Source organism: Arachis duranensis, chromosome 9, assembly GCF_000817695.3.
Source record: "Arachis duranensis cultivar V14167 chromosome 9, aradu.V14167.gnm2.J7QH, whole genome shotgun sequence".
Classification (NCBI taxonomy): Eukaryota; Viridiplantae; Streptophyta; class Magnoliopsida; order Fabales; family Fabaceae; genus Arachis; species Arachis duranensis.
The window spans coordinates 79,099,981-79,118,159 of NC_029780.3; positions in this window are offsets into that span (position 1 = coordinate 79,099,981).

Below are 18,179 nucleotides of genomic sequence, written 5' to 3' on the forward strand. Positions count from 1 at the left end.
CCAACGTTAGTAAATTTCACCTTTGTTACTAACATTGGAAGATGGCATTACTACTACGTTAGTGGCCACGTTAACTTAGTTAACGTGAGCTCTAACGTGGAGAGTAGGGGCACTTTGAGCGTTAGTGACAAATGTAAGTGTCACTAACGCTCTCGAAGGTGAGGCATAGCCACGTTAAGAGTCACGTTAGTTACACTAATGTTAACTCTAACATAGGGACAAAGGGCATAAGGCAACGTTAATGGGAAAGGTGAGTCCCAATAATGCTTGTGAAGGATTATAAGCTAACGTTATTGGGAAAGGTGAGTCCCAATAACGCTAGCGAAGATTTACAAGGCAACGTTAGTGGTCACGTTAGTGCCACTAATGTTGGAGTTAACGTATGCTATATGGGGGTTGGAACGTTAGTGAAAATTGTGATTGCCGCTAACGTTCTCGAACCCACAATGTCACTTAACGTTAACTTCACTAACGCCCATGCCTAATTCATACTTCTCTGCAAGCTAGGCCCACTAAAGATTGGAACTGCTTCAACTCAAGATCCAAAGTCCACATCCAAGACTTGAAGAACTCACTAGAAGATCAAGAGGAGTAGTATATATAGGGGTAGTTTTGAACTATAGAGAAGCTTGGCACTTTGGAGAACTACTCTCTGTATATTTACTTTTCTGCACTTTTAGCTTGGATGGATTCTTTTCTGCCATTTTCCATTTCTAGAGCTATGAACAACTAAACCCCTTTCATTGGGTTAGGGAGCTCTGTTGTAATTTGATGGATCAATTATAGTTTTCATTCTCTTCTTCTTTCTTCTCTTTTGATTTACTAGAAAGCTTTCGACCTGAATTCAATTGGTTAGTTGTCTTGGAAAAGAAACTCTCCATAGTTGGATCTCCTCTGAGCCTTGGAAAAGGGATGATGCTAGAAATGCTTTCTCATGTTGGACCAAATTGGGGTCTGGGCGGATATAGTGACATGTAATCCTCCCAACACTTTGATTGGAAAATACATGTGGTATAATCAGTGACCAAACTTTATCTCTTCCCATGAGCAATTAAATCAAGAAATTGGAAAATTGTTCAAGCTTAGAGAGATTAGATTACCAAGGAATTGGAATCCAATCACCTAAGATTGCCAAGGAGATCAATAGATGCATTGATTGAGGAAGAGATGAAAATGAACTTGATTCGGAGAATACAACATCTCCTGAGCCCAATGAATTCCCCATTTCTGATCTTACCCATTCTCTTTAATTTTTGTCATTTATCTTCATGCTCATTACCCCAAATCCCCATTTAAGATTCTGCCCTTTAATTTCTGCTATTTACTTTTCTGTCATTTAATTTTCTGTAACTCTCAAACTACAATTTGTTTAGCTCAACTAGCATACTCTTCCAACTAAAGTTGCTTGACCAATCAATCCTTGTGGGATTCGACCTTACTCTATTATGAGTTTTTACCTGACGACAGATGGTGTTTTTGTGGAAAAAACGAATTTCCAAAACACCTAAAACTCACCGGCAGGTGTACCGGGTCGTATCAAGTAGTAAAACTCACTTAGAGTGAGGTCGATCCCACAGAGATTGATGGATCAAGCAACTTTAGTGGGTGATTAGTTTAGTCAAGCTAACATTGAGTGAATTGGGTGAAATTGATCAACAGAATGTAAAATTGCAATGAATTTAAATTGCAGAAAGTAAATGGAACTGAAACTTAAAGAGCAAGCAATTTAAATTGCAGAAACTTAAATGACAAGAAATGTAAATTGCATCAAATGTAAAGGGGAGTGGGAGCAGGGAAATTAAATGAAAGCAATAGATCAAGGAATTGGAAATTTAAATTGCAGGAAAACATAAATGTGTAGGAAATTAAACCAAGCTAAATGTGAACAGAAATGTGAAATTGAAAAATGCAGGAGAGGAAATTGAAGAGGAATGAAACAGAAAGTAAAAATGCTTGAAGAATTAAAAACAGAAAATGACTGGTGCTAAATTGCAGCAATTAAAAGAATGTTGAAGATCTCAAGAGTGGAAGAGACTAGAAAACAAGTCTAGATCTCAAATCCTTCCTTGATCCAACAAGAACAATTGCAAAATGAAAATGGAAAAGTAAATTGCAGAAGAAGAACAAGAGAAGTTGCAGGTAGAGAATGAAAACAGAATTCCTTCCACTCTCAATCCAAGTTTTAAAACAGAAATGAAAATTAAAGAGAGAGTTCTCTAATCCTACTACTCCCTAGTGGAACTCTCCTACCAATGCTCTCTATTAGAGCCAACTCCCTTAACAAAGATGAAAATGGTGCCTTATATAGGCTTTTTACAAAAAGACAAAAAAAATGAAAATGAAATTGAAATGAAAAACAAATTAAATGAAAATCCTAATTCTAGCTTGTTCTTGTGTCTTTGAGTGATGATGTGGGTTTTGCTTGCGTTGAATTTAAGGAGAAATGGGTTTTGTTGGCCTTGATTCAATTTGGAGAAGAATTGAATTAAATTGGATTTTTATTGAATTTTTGGCCCATGTGAAAATTGCTCCCAAGAGGATGCTCAGCTCACAAGTTAAGGTGAGCATTGAGGCCTTGTGTGTGGGTTCCCTTGTAGCGTGCAATGTTGGGGGGGAGGCACCAGGGGAATGCTCAGCTCACAAGTTGAGCTGAGCATTAAGGCCTTGTGTGCACGTCTTGCCTTGGACCGTGTCACGCTCTAGTGTGATGCACCATGAGTAGCGCTCTGCTCACCAAGTGAGCTGAGCATTGGGGTTTCCAAGGGAAGGTCCTTGGTTCAACACTTGAGGAATGCATGCTGGTTTCTTTTCTTTGTGAAGGAAGTAGCGCTTCTCTCTCTTCTCTTCCTTGAGGTGCTTGGTTCGAACCTTGGAGAAGGCATATGACAAATAATTTCCTTGAATTTCTTTTGATGAATGCCCGATAATGCTCACTTGGTGAGCTGAGCATTGTTTTTCCTTTCCTTGTTTCTTGGCTTCAAATTGTGCTCAGCTCACAAAGTGAGTAGAGCATTGAAATATTGCTTCCTTGGAAATTTTTTGTTGTGCGCCTTTCATGTGCCACGCTTCCACATGTTCTTTGCCACACTTTTCTTTTCCTTGAGCCACACTTCTTAAGCCATGCTTTCTTCTTTTCTTCTTTTCTTCACCTACAAGAAATCAAAACAACCAATCAAAGTATCACCAAATTCACAAGGTTTATAAATCATTAAAAATTAATTAATTTTAGCCCAAACCTCATGATTTAGCATAAATTAAATGGTGGTTGTTTGATTTAAAGAAGTCATGCATTTTCATTCCAAATTACTTACTTAGAATGCAAGAAAGTGCATGAAACTAGTGAAACAAGTGAAATTAGCTTGAAAAATAGGTATATGATGACTTGTCATCACAACACCAAACTTAAACCTTGTTTGTCCCCAAGCAAGAAAAGAATCATGCATTAAAGGTTGACAATCCAAGGTAAGAAGAATAGCAACTCAATGTTCATGGTTAGCTAGTTTTCTAAGCATGCTACAATCACAAAAGAGATGTAAATGATTGATGCTTCTATCTAGCTCAATTTATGAAATCTTTCTCTTATATTTCTTCCTTGAAATAAGCTTTTGATTTTTCTTATTAGCTTCTCCTTTTGGGTGCTTTACCCCCATGAGTTAATAACAAAGCTACGATTCTAAATGCTTTGTTTTCAAGTATTACCACTTGATACATAAGCTCCACAATCATTTGAATTAGAGGACTTCATTAAGCTCGTCATTTTTTTTTTTGAATCTCTAATCATTGATGCTCAGAACCTTAAGCTTTGAGGGAGTGCTTTTGCACTTGAGCCTAGCCTTAACTTCTAAGTGTTTTGTTTTCAAGCATTTGGCTCGATACATAAACACCACAAGTACTTAGCAAATAAATTGCCATTGGTACTCAGAGCCTTCAGCTTTCTCATTCTTTCCCTTTTTCTTTTCTTGCTTTAACTGTATTTGCTTTTTCAAGGTTTTCATGATTTCAAAAGATTTCACAAAATGTACTAGATGAAAACTTCAATTAAATAAAATCAAATGCAATTGAGCAACAATTAATCATACTAGCTTTCCAATACTTGTATGCACATGCTAAACTCTTCTTTAATTCCTTGTTTGTTTATGATCATGATGCTTTACTGCTTTTGAACTCACAGAATTCAAGTTGGTAGTTATAATGCCAAAGTAACATGTTACAAATCAAGATTCAAGCTATGCTTTATTCATACACACATGTAAACAGAGAAGATAAAGACAATCATGAAATTTAAGTGCTGGAAACAAATGAGAAGAAAAGGAGTTCTACAACCTTGTAGTTCATCTTCATTATTGTTGTCTGATGAGCGGATAATTTATACGCTTTTTGGCATTGTTTTTAGGTAGTTTTTAGCAAGCTCAAGCTACTTTTAGGGATGTTTTCATTAGTTTTTATGCTAAATTCACATTTCTGGATTTTACTATGAGTTTGTGTGTTTTTCTGTGATTTCAGGTATTTTCTGGCTGAAATTGAGGGACCTGAGCAAAACTCTTTATTTGAAAAATGAAACAAAAGGAACTGTTATATGTTATGTTGAATACAATCACCAAGCCAAAAATCTGTCATGAATAAGGATCTCTTGCTGATGTATTAACAAAAACAATTAAGAAGCAAAATAAGTGAAAGCATTAAAAACAAAGAAATACTAAAGTAAATAGAATAACAAAGTGTCAAACCAAAAGAAAGATAAATTTGCAGAGGCATTGTGATTATGCAGACAAGTGGTGCTGCTGGATAACTTGCATAGAAAAATAAGTGGCACACCAAACTTAGAATCTTAGTGTGACACTTTCATGTAAAATTGATGCAATCATCCAAAGGGATTGAAAACAATTTGTTGCAGGGCAACACCAAACTTAGAATGTAACCATATGCCTATTTATTGAATTTAAACAAGGCAAGGAGAAAGAGAAGGAATGTTACCTACTATTTACCTATTCTTCACTTTCTTCCTCTTCTTCCAATTTGTTAAGAGGTATGACCTCAAGGGAGGAGAAGTTTCAGCTACTGTCCCCTTTCTTGGTTTCCTTTCAGCAAGCTTCCTTTTGAATTTGGCTTGATTGAGCTTGCTTGCTGGTTCAGGGACAGGATTGGTGCTTTTGTTAGTTGCCTTCACTTCTTGGGTATCAGCACTTGGTGGTTGTGTTATTATTGGAGTTTTGTCTTCATCAAGAGTCCCTTGCAATGATGGTTCCGTGAGCTCTTCCTCTATGCACTTCTCTACTTCACTTGAGTGTGACTTCTCTTGAGTGTCTTCCTTACTTTCTCGTTCTTCCGATTCCCCCTTCACATCTACCAATTGGTCTTCATTTTCCTTGCTTAGTAGTTCTAAGCGTTTCTCTGTGTTATCCAATTGCTCATCTATCTCATGAAAAAGGATTTCTAGTTCTCTCCAAGATTGTTGTTGTTCCTCCACAAGTCTGTTGAACCTGGACTCAAGCTCTGAGAATCTTTGGCTCGTGGAAGTTTGTGTGGGTGGTGAGTTTTGATAGAGGCTTTCTGTTGAAGCATGGTCAAGTGATGATATCTTTGGATGAATATCATATGGAGCATTAGAATTTTCTTCCCAGCCACCATTAGAATTATGACTAGCATCATTTTGTGGTGGAAGAAAATATCCCATATGGTTTTCTTGCTCAACTTGTGTCTGTGAAGCAATTCTCCATGGATTGGAGTGCTTAGAATTTGTATTTTCTTGGTGATATTCCCAGCCACCATTAGAAATTGGTGATGGTGGGTGATATCCCATAAAATTTGTTCGATCATAAGATGAATTGAACTCCATTTGAATTTTGTAAACACAACACCAATGAAAATTGAAATTACTCATATCAGAGATGAGAATTTATTAGTGAGGCAAAAACTCAAACACCTTGGTTTCACTTTAAAACAGAGAATCGAAACAAAAAAATGCTTGATCTAGACTTCTCACCCACTTAATCATTGTTGATCTAATCAATCCCCGGCAACGGCGCCAAAAACTTGATGGTGTTTTTGTGGAAAAAATGAATTTCCAAAACACCTAACACTCATCGGCAAGTGTACCAGGTCGTATCAAGTAGTAAAACTCACTTAGAGTGAGGTCGATCCCACAGGGATTGATGGATCAAGCAACTTTAGTGGGTGATTAGTTTAGTCAAGCTAACATTGAGTGAATTGGGCAAAAATTGATCAACAGAATGTAAAATTGCAATGAATTTAAATTGCAGAAAGTAAATGGAACTGAAACTTAAAGAGCAAGCAATGTAAATTGCAGAAACTTAAATGACAAGAAATGTAAATTGCATCAAATGTAAAGGAGAGTGGGAGCAAGGAAATTAAATGAAAGCAATAGATCAAGCAACTGGAAATTTAAATTGCAGGAAAGTATAAATGTGCAGGAAATTAAACCAAGCTAAATGTGAATAGAAATGAGTAATTGCAAAATACAGGAGAGGAAATTGAAGAGGAATGAAACAGAAAGTAAAAATGCTTGAAGAATTAAAAACAGAAAAATGACTGGTGCTAAATTGCAGCAATTAAAAGAATGTTGAAGATCTCAGGAGTGGAAGAGACTAGAAAACAAGTCTAGATCTCAAATCCTTCCTTGATCCAACAAGAACAATTGCAAAATGAAAATGGAAAATTAAATTGCAGAAGGAGAACAAGAGAAGTTGCAGGTAGAGAATGAAAACATAATTCCTTCCACTCTCAATCCAAGATTTAAAACAGAAATGAAAATTAAAGAGAGAGTTCTCTAATCCTACTACTCCCTAGTGGAACTCTCCTACCAATGCTCTCTATTAGAGCCAACTCCCTTAACAAAGATGAAAATGGTGCCTTATATAGGCTTTTTACAAAATGAAATTGAAATGAAAAACAAATTAAATGAAAATCCTAATTCTAGCTTGTTCTTGTGCCTTTGAGTGATGATGTGGGCTTTGCTTGCTTTGGATTTGAGGAGAAATGGGTTTGGTTGGCCTTGATTCAATTTGGAGAAGAATTGAATTAAATTGGATTTTTATTGAATTTTTGGCCCATGTGAAAATTGCTCCAAGGAGGATGCTCAGCTCACAAGTTGAGCTGAGCATTGAGACCTTGTGTGTGGGTTCCCTTGTAGTGTGCAATGTTGGGGGGAGGCACCAGGGGAATGCTCAGCTCACAAGTTGAGCTGAGCATTAAGGCCTTGTGCGCACGTCTTGCCTTGGACCGTGTCACGCTCTAGTGTGATGCACCATGAGTAGCGCTCTGCTCACCAAGTGAGCTGAGCATTGGGGTTTCCAAGGGAAGGTCCTTGGTTCGACACTTGAGGAATGCATGCTGGTTTCTTTTCTTTGTGAAGGAAGTAGCGCTTCTCTCTCTTCTCTTCCTTGAGGTGCTTGGTTCGAACCTTGGAGAAGGCATTTGACAAATAATTTCCTTGAATTTCTTTTGATGAATGCCCGATAATGCTCACTTGGTGAGCTGAGCATTGTTTTTCCTTTCCTTGTTTCTTGGCTTCAAATTGTGCTCAGCTCACAAAGTGAGCAGAGCATTGAAACATTGCTTCCTTGGAAATTTTTTGGTGTGCGCCTTTCTTGTGCCACACTTCCTCATGTTCTTTGCCACACTTTTCTTTTCCTTAAGCCACACTTCTTAAGCCACGCTTTCTTCTTTTCTTCTTTTCTTCACCTACAAGAAATCAAAACAACCAATCAAAGTATCACCAAATTCACAAGGTTTATAAATCATTAAAAATCAATTAATTTTAGCCCAAACCTCATGATTTAGCATAAATTAAATGGTGGTTGTTTGATTTAAAGAAGTCATGCATTTTCATTCTAAATTACTTACTTAGAATGCAGGAAAGTACATGAAACTAGTGAAACAAGTGAAATTAGCTTGAAAAATAGGTATATGATGACTTGTCATCAACGACAAATTCAGTATACTTGCCAAAGGGAAATTTGTTGAGAGACAAATTTTCATGCATCAACCATACAGAAATCGGAAAGTTAAAACAGCTTATACAAGCTTTTCTCTCAAAGTAATGCCTCTAGGCAAAAGTAAAGTACAAAAGATGAGAAAATAAACAAAAGAGATCAAAAGTCTTCCAAAACAGAAAGAAGATCCTCCGCTCTGTCACCACCAAGCAACTCACCGAGGTGGGTTGCTTCCTACATCTGAAAAATAACAACAGAATATCGTATGAGAATCAGAGATTCTCAGTATGGTAACAGTGCCCAATAATGTAAGATATAAGGTTCTGGGATGCCAGAGGCAATCCTAGAACTTCACATCGATACAGAATATCCAAGCCATAATAAAATAAATATCTTAAACCATAAACTGTAAATAGGGTTATCTAGACTTAGGGAAGTTCTAACTAATACTATACCACACCACTGTATCCCACAGCCTTCGCCAACCTACCCTCCATGCGACTCCATCGCCACCGCCTACCTATCCTCCTCAGCACCGGACAAACACAGATAATGCAAGCAAGTAAAACACAAATAGTATTCATATATAATAAATAATTCAAGAAGCAAGTAGATATATTATACAAATGGGCAAACTCAAGTAATCAAAGCAAACAAGCACATAAGAGATGCATATGATGAATGTCTATCCTATTGGCTCGTGATATCACTTGTCAGTCCATAAATGCCAACCCGACACATCCTTTCGGATGTAGCTTTTCTGCCACGCCCACAGATATAGTTCTGGGCACACTCTATTGGCTCACGGATATAGTGCTGGGGACACTCTATTCATTGACGGATATAGTGTCGGGCACACTCGCATGCGTAACCCAAGGATATAGTGCCTGGCACATTGTTGTAGTAGAAAAGATTATCAATCACAAATCAATCCCAGGGATAGAATACCCTACACATTATCATACTTAACTCAAGGATATAGTGCCTAGTACACTCTCAACATTCAACAAGATCATCATTCCAAGGATATAGTGTCTGGCACACTATCCACGTATCCAACAAGTCCATCGACCATAAATCATCACCAGTCATTACCATTTCTCATCTCAATCACTTTCAATTATGAATTCTCAACATTCCAAGGATATAGTGCCCGGCACACTTTCCTTCAATAACCATCAAGCTCATACTAACCATCATCAGTCCTTAATTCCATTCCGAACTCATTAGTTCATCAATCTCTAAATTCATATACCATTCTTTCTTCTTATTTCACCAAACCCATCCTCAGTACACCAGAAACCTAAGCCTCCATTTTCTAGTTTCTCAAAACAAAATCAAACTAAATCTCTTAAGTTGTTCCCCATGTTTTAATGCCTAAAAATTAAGCCCAAGAGTCTTAAAATGGTGTCACAGAAGCTTACAATCTTGTTGGGAAGGTAAAATAGTTGAAAACAAAGTTTAAGTTTGAAAAACAGGGCATGTGCGTACGTACAAGGGTATGCGCATGTACGCCCATGAGATTTTTAAGATGTGTGCATACGCATAGAGGTGTGCGTACGCACAAGTACAAAATTTTGCAAGTCTGTTCACTCGCACAAGGTGTGCCAATGCCCTCAACAGACTGACCTTCCCAACATGTGCGTGCGCAAAGAGCTGTGCGTGCGCACAGGTTGCAAAACCCCACTGGTGATGTGCATGCACAAGCTGTGCTAGCACTTTAAACAGGAAGCCTTCCCCTGCGTGTGCGTACGCACAAGTCTGTGCATGCGTGCAGGTGTAAAATTTCACAGCGGTGTGCGTGTGCACAAGGCTGTGCGTGCGCACATACCAGAAATCAGAAAATTCTGCAACTTTGTAAAATTTCAGATTTTAACACCAAACTTTGAATGATCATAACTTCCTCTACAAAAATCAAAATCTTACAAACTTTATATCAATTTGAAGAGTTTTTGATAAACTTTAATTAAAATTAAATTTCAACAAATTTTGAAAACAGAGTCTCAAGTTATGATTCGTCAAAGTTCACCAAAAATCTATTTTTATCAAAAACCTTAAAAACTTACTTTTACCAAAACTCTCATTTCAAACCCAAACAATCACATTTCAACCATACCAATACAACCCAAAATTCATACCAACACATCTTAAACCCTTTTCTCCATCACACAACCCTCCAAACCAATCAACAATTCTAAATCCAACCAAATTCACATTTCTCAATTTTCATGGACCTCATTAACATTATAATTATCACTCACCATTCCCATCAATCATCAACATTACATATTTCCAAACTTCCCTCCAAATAAACACATTATCATCAATTCATCATCATCAACACTCATAATCATTATCCATCATACTTACTCCAACATTCATCATATTATCATCAAAATCATACCTTTCCACATACAACTCATTCAACCCTCATCATTATCATCATCAATCATAATACCCTTTTACTCTAAACTACCACAAATATTTTACATTAAATTATTACCTTAAATTCTCATAATCCTCATTATTTATCAATATAACTAATTACCATAAATACTCATCAATACCAATAATTCCAACAATCATCATCAACCACAATAATCCAATACAATCAACAATATACATCAATTCACTTATAATTATTCATACATTAACCACATTCAATACTATCTTAGGGTCAACTAGCCTAAGTTTCTAGAAATATTACATACTACATAAAGGAAACCAAAACCATACCTTGGCCAATTTTCAGTATGCGCAAAACACCAAAAGCTTGATTCCAAGAAGATCAACAAGCCTCAAGCACCAACACCACCTCCAAGGTTCACCAACTATCAAGCCATACACATATATCATACCAAGAATCAACACTATGGCAAACCAAAATATTAAACCACAAGAGTTTGAAGAGACTTACCTTACCCAACGAGATTAGGGGTAAAACCCAACAATTACTCGCTATTAGAGATCACCTAAACAACCAAAACCACAAAATCTACTCAACAACCAAATCCCCAAAAATGCAGAAGTTAGGGTATGAAACTAGGGAGTGAGTTTCAAGTTTTTACCAGATTTTCTTAAATAGAAAGAAAGAGCTCGTCAAGAGCTTCTCTTGGCTGTAAACAGCTCGTCAATCGGAGGTCTGTAGCTCAAGTTATGGCTCCCGGAATGTGGAGGTGAATAGTGACATCACCTCTTCTCCTCTCTTTTCTTCATACCGCAGCTCTCTCTCTCTCTCTTTGGGCTGGAAAATGAGCTCAAAGCTCATTTAATAACTTATATATGTTGGGCTTTGGGTCCGGTCTAACCCGCTAGTATTTTTGGTCCGTTTTGCCCACTTTGGACAAAACCCTTTATGATTAGTGCCCGGTTTTCAATTCTAAATTATATTTTTGCCTTTCCAAAACAATAAATCAATTTCTCTAAAATCTTATTTTCCAAAATACGCAGCACTAGACAGACTAGAGCCGGTACTGCCAGCTTAAGTGCCAGTACGCATTTTTACAGAAACTTTTCGAAAAAGATACATTTTCCAACTCAGTAAAATTCATTGAAACCAAATTTTACCTTTATATTTCGAATTAAAACTTCTAAATTTTGAATCTACTCCGGACACTAAAATTATTTTATTAAAACGGTGTTACGTGAAAAATCTCGATTCTTACATTCGTGAGGTTTATAAGTTATTGTATAAAGAACTCTACTTATCATGTATATATAAATATAAAGAGAAGTGATTGGTTGTGTATGTATATTCATACGTTTTCAAAAAAGTATTTCTAGTTTTCAAACAAAAGTTTACACGGATTCGAGTTAAAAGGCTCCTATCTTATATATGGTTGTTGTCCTAATGTCCTCGCTATCAAAGTGGCGCTTCCGGAAGCGTGACATTCTGGTTATAAGGGTGTTACACTTATCACTATTTCTTTGTGATGAATGCAAAACCAGATTCGACTGCCGAAAAGTGCGACTGCTGGAAGTTAGGTTATGAGGAAACACCACTTTTCCAATCCTTTTTAGGGTTTGTCATTCTTCTATGGTTCTTCAATTAATAAGATTTGATTTGCAAATTTCGTTGATGTTGTTATGCTGCTGACGGAAGAGGTGGATTTTCTTTTGTTCCAAAGAATGAAAGGTCACTATTTTTGTTTAATTTAAATTTGGTGGTAGTGCTAGGGAAGGTGGAATGATTTTTTTGTTTAATAATAATCTAATTTACATTTTTTATCCTTTATTTACCACAATTCTTCGTTATCATCAATATCCGCAGCCAGCCAGTGTAGTCAGACAGCACGACTGTCCCAATCTGCCCGACAGCAAAGGAGGTCGGGGTGGCCTCCTTAGGATGTCGAGGCTATATTAATACTTAAGGGATAAAAAAGACTTTTGATATTTTAAAACAAGAAATCATTTTAATTTCAACCAAATCTTTTAAAAGATGGAGGGATTTGAGCTTAGTATAAACTAAATTAATGGAATTTATAAACGAATTTAATTCCTATTTTATTATGCATTCTAACAAAGAATTTGATTTTCAGACGAAATCAATTTTAGTTCCATAAAATTTCAAACACACGATAGACTGTTAAAATGTATTAGAAATTTTAACTCTTTAAATTTTATTTGATTTCAAAAAAATTTGATTAGTATTTTGAGTAAAAAAATTAATGTTAAAAATATAGTTCATCTCTTAAAAAGAATTAAGCAGGTATTTTAGCCTTTTTAATATCAAATCTAAATTACGTTCTTAATTTTAAAAGTTTTTTTTAGCATTTTTAAAGTTAATCTAAAAATATTATTTTATTCCTCTAAAAAATTTATTTAGTATTAAAAGATTACTTTAACGTTTTTAAAATAAATTTTTAAAAACTATTTTGATTTTTAAAAATCAAATCAATAGATATTTTAGCCTTTAATTTATAAATTCAGTTTTTAATTTCTAATGGAATCAAGCAATCTTTTTTGTAAGTTCAATCATCATCATCATCATCATTATCATCATCATCATCATTTTGGATTACAAAGAAGTTATTTTATTTCTATCCAAAATATAATATAATCCAAATAAGTAATCGGAGCATTTATTTATTTATTTTAATCCAAAATATAATATAATCCCTTTCAGAAGTCACTCTTTTAAAAGTGTGGCGGTAACTCAAAAAGTGTGATAAAAAATTATTGTTACACTTTTTTTAACTTTTCGTTACACTTTAAAAGCGTGGCAATAGACGTATTTTTTTGTAGTACAAATCGTCACTTTTAAAATTTTTTTTACCTTTTCCTTTCTTTACGAAATTACAATTATTAATAATTTATTATTTATTATTTTTCTTCAAAATCTTCCTAGAACCCTTCCTACAAGCAAAACTGGAATGGTGGAACAAATATTATCTTTTTAATTTAAGTCTTTTTATCATCAATCTAATAATAATAAAAATCAAATTCATTTATTTTTGTCTCATGAAAAAATTACATCCTAAAATGTTACCAGCCCATTTATTTCCTTGTCTTTTATGGAATATTTTATAATAAGTCCAAATAATTTCAAAAATATATTAATGATCTACAAAATTTAGTAAACTTTTGTTCAGGATATCCATCACTTCTTTTTGGTAGATCCTTTTATGATGTAATAACTTTTTATAGGACAACACAAATCAATAGAATCTAACACAAGTGGTACGGTGCCCACTAATTTAAGAATGGCACCACAGAATTTGTAACACCTTTATTTATTATCAGAATGTCACATTTTTTATTGCGCTACTCTGATAACAAGGATATTACGACGACTTCGATATATTTAATAATAAAATAGAAGCCTTTAACTCGAAAATGTATTGTTGGTTTCTTTGAAAAACGAAAAGTTCTTTTTCTTTTTACAAACATACATATATAAACAAATTCAATCACAATCTTCATATATATATACCAAGCGAGGAAAAAACAATAACTAAGATATATATAACACAATCAGATGCGCAGAAGAAACTCCTCGTCCGTCCTGAAAAAAGAAATCTATAGGGGTGAGAACTTAACCACACGATCTCATTAGAGAAGTTTTAGAATTTTCTTAAAAAGATATATATAAAAAAGAAAACCCTTTTCAATCGCAGCAATGATCATTCATCTTATGAACCTTTTTGAACACTAACAACTAATTATCCAAAATCCAAATTCATATTTTTCTTATAAAATATTAAAAGGTACCTAAGTTGTATGAATGACCATCTTGTTTCAAGCATAGGTTCATTAAGTCTATGCTGATGAATTACTTAGATTTTTCATACTTTGCTAAACCTCAACACAAATCAATCACGACCCTCTGGCCCATCACATAATCAATCATGGTCTCCGACCCAAACAATTTAATCAACACTCAAATCATGTCAATCCAAACCAACTAGTCACAATCACAAGTAATAAAGTTCAAATACAATTAAGAGCAATTACAACAAGTATAGCAATTAGTAGTTAAACAAAATATTCACATAGGCAAACCAAATACAATATGCATACCCAAACAATGTTACATAGGTGCATATGATGCATGCTTGTCCTATTGGTCAGTGACTCGTGGATCAGTCTCTCTATCGCACATTGATGAATCCAAATTTGATGATGATTTTTGGTTGAAATTGAATTAATTTCATCATATAAACTTGCACTTATTCCCTTAAATAGCATGCTTTTGAACTTTTCTCCTAATTTGTACTTGATTGTGAAAACATGCTCTTTTGTGCCTAATTTAGCCTAATTTTATTCCATTTGCCTTCCATTTGATGTCTTGATATTGTTTGTGAGTGATTTCAGATGTATAACGTAGGAATGGCTTGGAGAAAATGGACGAAGAGCAATCAAAGTGGAGGAAGCATGAAGAATCGTGAGCCACTTTGTGCGCGCCGCGCGTCCATTCAAGCATCGCCTAGTGTGCGGGTGCACAACCTCTTGTGCGTATGCACAGGAAGAAATTTTTGGCGAAGTGTGTGTGCGCACACGTCTGTGCGTATGCACAGGTGGCTGCACATGCCTTCATTAAAATTGCACATGACTGGTGATTTTGGTGGATTGGAGGCCCATTTCTGAAGCCATTTAGCTCATATTGAAGGGAAAATGAAGAGGATACCATAGCATAACATTAGGGTAGCTTATGAGTAGTATTAGAAAGCTTTAGTATAGTTTTTCTCTAAGTTTTTCATCATCTCTACTAGGGTTAATACTAGGGTTTTACATTCAAGTTCCATTTCCAATTTTGATCTTGGATTTTGCTAGCTTCCATTGTAAGTATATCTTTGTTACTACTATTTAAAGCTACATTATTCTTACTCTTTTTTGTATATAAAGTTATAGTTCAATTTTACTTCTCTTTTGCAATTTCAATTTCTCCTCTGCCCAGCCTTCAAGCGACCCTGCCGCCGACCACCGTCGGCTCTCTCTCTCTCTTTCTCTCTCTCTCTTTCCTTCTCTATTTCTCTTCTCTTTTCTCTCTTCACCATCGGTGAGTTTCTCTCCTCGAGTGCTTTTTTCGGCAAACCAACTGCCGTGAGTTCGCAGTGGCTATAAGGAGTGCCATTGTTTCTCTCCCAATTCTTGTCTTCTTCAACCTTTAATCTTCAGGTTCTTATTTTCTTTTTATGTCGATTTTCACAATTATTTTTATTTTCTTTTCATGTTGATTAGATTAAATTTATCGCAATTGTTTTTATTTTCTTGTTCATCTTTAAATTGCAAGTGTTGATTTTCGATTGAGGGTCGATTATGATTGCATTTGAGCATTAATTGTGATGAGTTTGCACATTGCATACCACATGTTTGATAAAATGCCTCTATGAACATTTTGTTTGATTCATATGACATGTCCATCATATGCTTTCAATTTATCTTTTGTTCGGCATATTGTTTGAATTGTGCATCTTCAATTATGACTTTTGATGGTAATTAAGTTGAATTTACCAATGCATTCTCTTGCTTGTATACTTTAAGCTCCAACCACCCACATCTTTCATGACTTGTGTGCTTTGTTGGTGGATGATATTGGTTGCAAATGCATTGTGTTTGTGAAATTCAAGTTTCATTGTTCATCTTGGAATTTTAGTTAAGTAACTACATTACAAATGTTCAACTTTGGATAATGTCTTGATCAAACATCTTTTGGCTTTAAATTAAGAACATTGTATATGTGATTACCACTTCTTGAAGATGGAAAATTGACATTTTTCCTTTGAGTGAATGGTTATTATTGTTATACAACCTTTTGATTAATGAACTTTCATGCTGATAGCATCAATGGCCATTCCATTCAAAGAAGTCAAAGGAATCATATGGTGCTTGCTTGAAATTGCTTTCATGCCCATGCTTTATATTTGTAACTTGAGCACTTAATTGAGAAGCATTGATCTTTGAATTGGCTACGTGTGAGATTGCCATTGTGTCCGGCCGGTGTGTGTGTTCCAACCGCGCGCACCATTGGAATATGCACACGGTCTTTCTTGGAAATCACACTATTTTAAAAGCTTCGGTTTTCTTGATTTTACTTGTACTTCCTTATTGATCTTATATTGTTGTTGCCCTATGATCTTGAGAATATTTTGTTTTCATTTTAGGATGCAGAAGAAGGGTAAGACACCGGTCACTTCACCGGTTGTGCAACCTACAACTCGGCCATCCAACACTTACTTCATGGATCGCCCAAGTGAAAAACCAACTGCCTTGGTTAACCGAAGAGCCGACTTCCAATATGAAGGAATTGAGAAAAGTCCAATCCATTCGGAGAGGGCGCTAAAGGTTCCAAGCAAATACAAGACGGTCATCCATGAACGGGTTGCCTCACTTCATTGGGAATTTCTTGAGCAAGGCCCAATTGAAGTTAATGAAACCATGGTGCAAGAATTCTATGCCAACTACCAATCTTGGAAGGCGAAGTCGGTATTCCTCTGGGGAAAAAGGTTGGACACTTCCAACCAAGCTCTAGAAGCTCTTCTAAAGATCCCCCATATTCCGCCTGAGAGGGATGATTATTCAAAGATCAAAGCGAATGTGTTCAAGGGAAGGATATCTTTGGCTCCTTTTGTTGAGAGAATTAGCCGTCCCGGTGGTTCATGGGAGTTTAGCAAAGGGAAGAAATCTGTTCCCACTAGTATTGCTTACTCTAATTTGAATATCGAGGCTCGCATTTGGCATCAAATTGTGGCGGACTACATCATTCCCAACACCCATGCTACCCATGTGAGATTTAGAACTGCTTTGTTGCTTTAGGCTATTTTGAAAGGAAAGAACATAGCCATTATACCTTTGATGCACAAATCAATTTGGAAACTCATTGAAAAAAAGAAAGATTAACATCCCTTTTTCCATCGATGGTGATACGCTTAGCAATAGCAGCGGGGTAGAGAGGCAACTAACGGATGTCATGTTCGAGATTCCAAAAGGCAAGAAGTTTATTATGCAGGAAGATTTGGAAGGATCAACAAAGAAAACACCCACCAAGAGGAAGGCACCCACAACACCATCATCAAGTTTACCAACCTCATCAACTCCTTTAACGATTCTCAGTTCTCTTTCGGACTTATACCAAGATATCTTGCACGATATCCACCACATGGAGCATCTAGAGCGCAAGCGTTTCGAGTCCATAGCGGTAAAGTCCGAAGGAAGAGACCCCGGCCCAACTCCTAAGGCTTTATCCGAGCTAGTTGAGGAGGAGCATGATGAAGGTGACCAACCCATTTCCAAGACCACCAACTGAAGGTGGACCCCGAAGTTCTCATTCTCCCGGTCCATAAGCATGCACGGAGTACCGTGCACGAACTAAGTGTGAGGGAGGATCGACAAATTTGAGATGGGTAAAAATTTCTCTTCAAAACACTTTGCAATACTCTTGTAGTTCTTTTTCTTCATTTTGAGTAACTTTATCTCTATTGCATCTTGTTTGTCTTGTTTGTAAATATTTCTTTAATGTTTATAGTATATGGTAGTTAATGTTTGCATGTTGCATGATAGAGTGAATAAGTTTGGTGAACACCAAAAAATTTCTATGAGATCTTTCTTAGGGCGTACCATTGATTGAATTGAAGAAAAATTTTGTGTTTTTCAACTTGCTTGGAGTATTTTGTTTGTAGAACATAGAAAAGAGTTAGAACAACATACCTTGTGAGATTTGAGCTCTAATAGATGGTTGCATTTTTTGACCATAATGTTTGTTCTTGTGTGATTATACTCCTTTTTTTA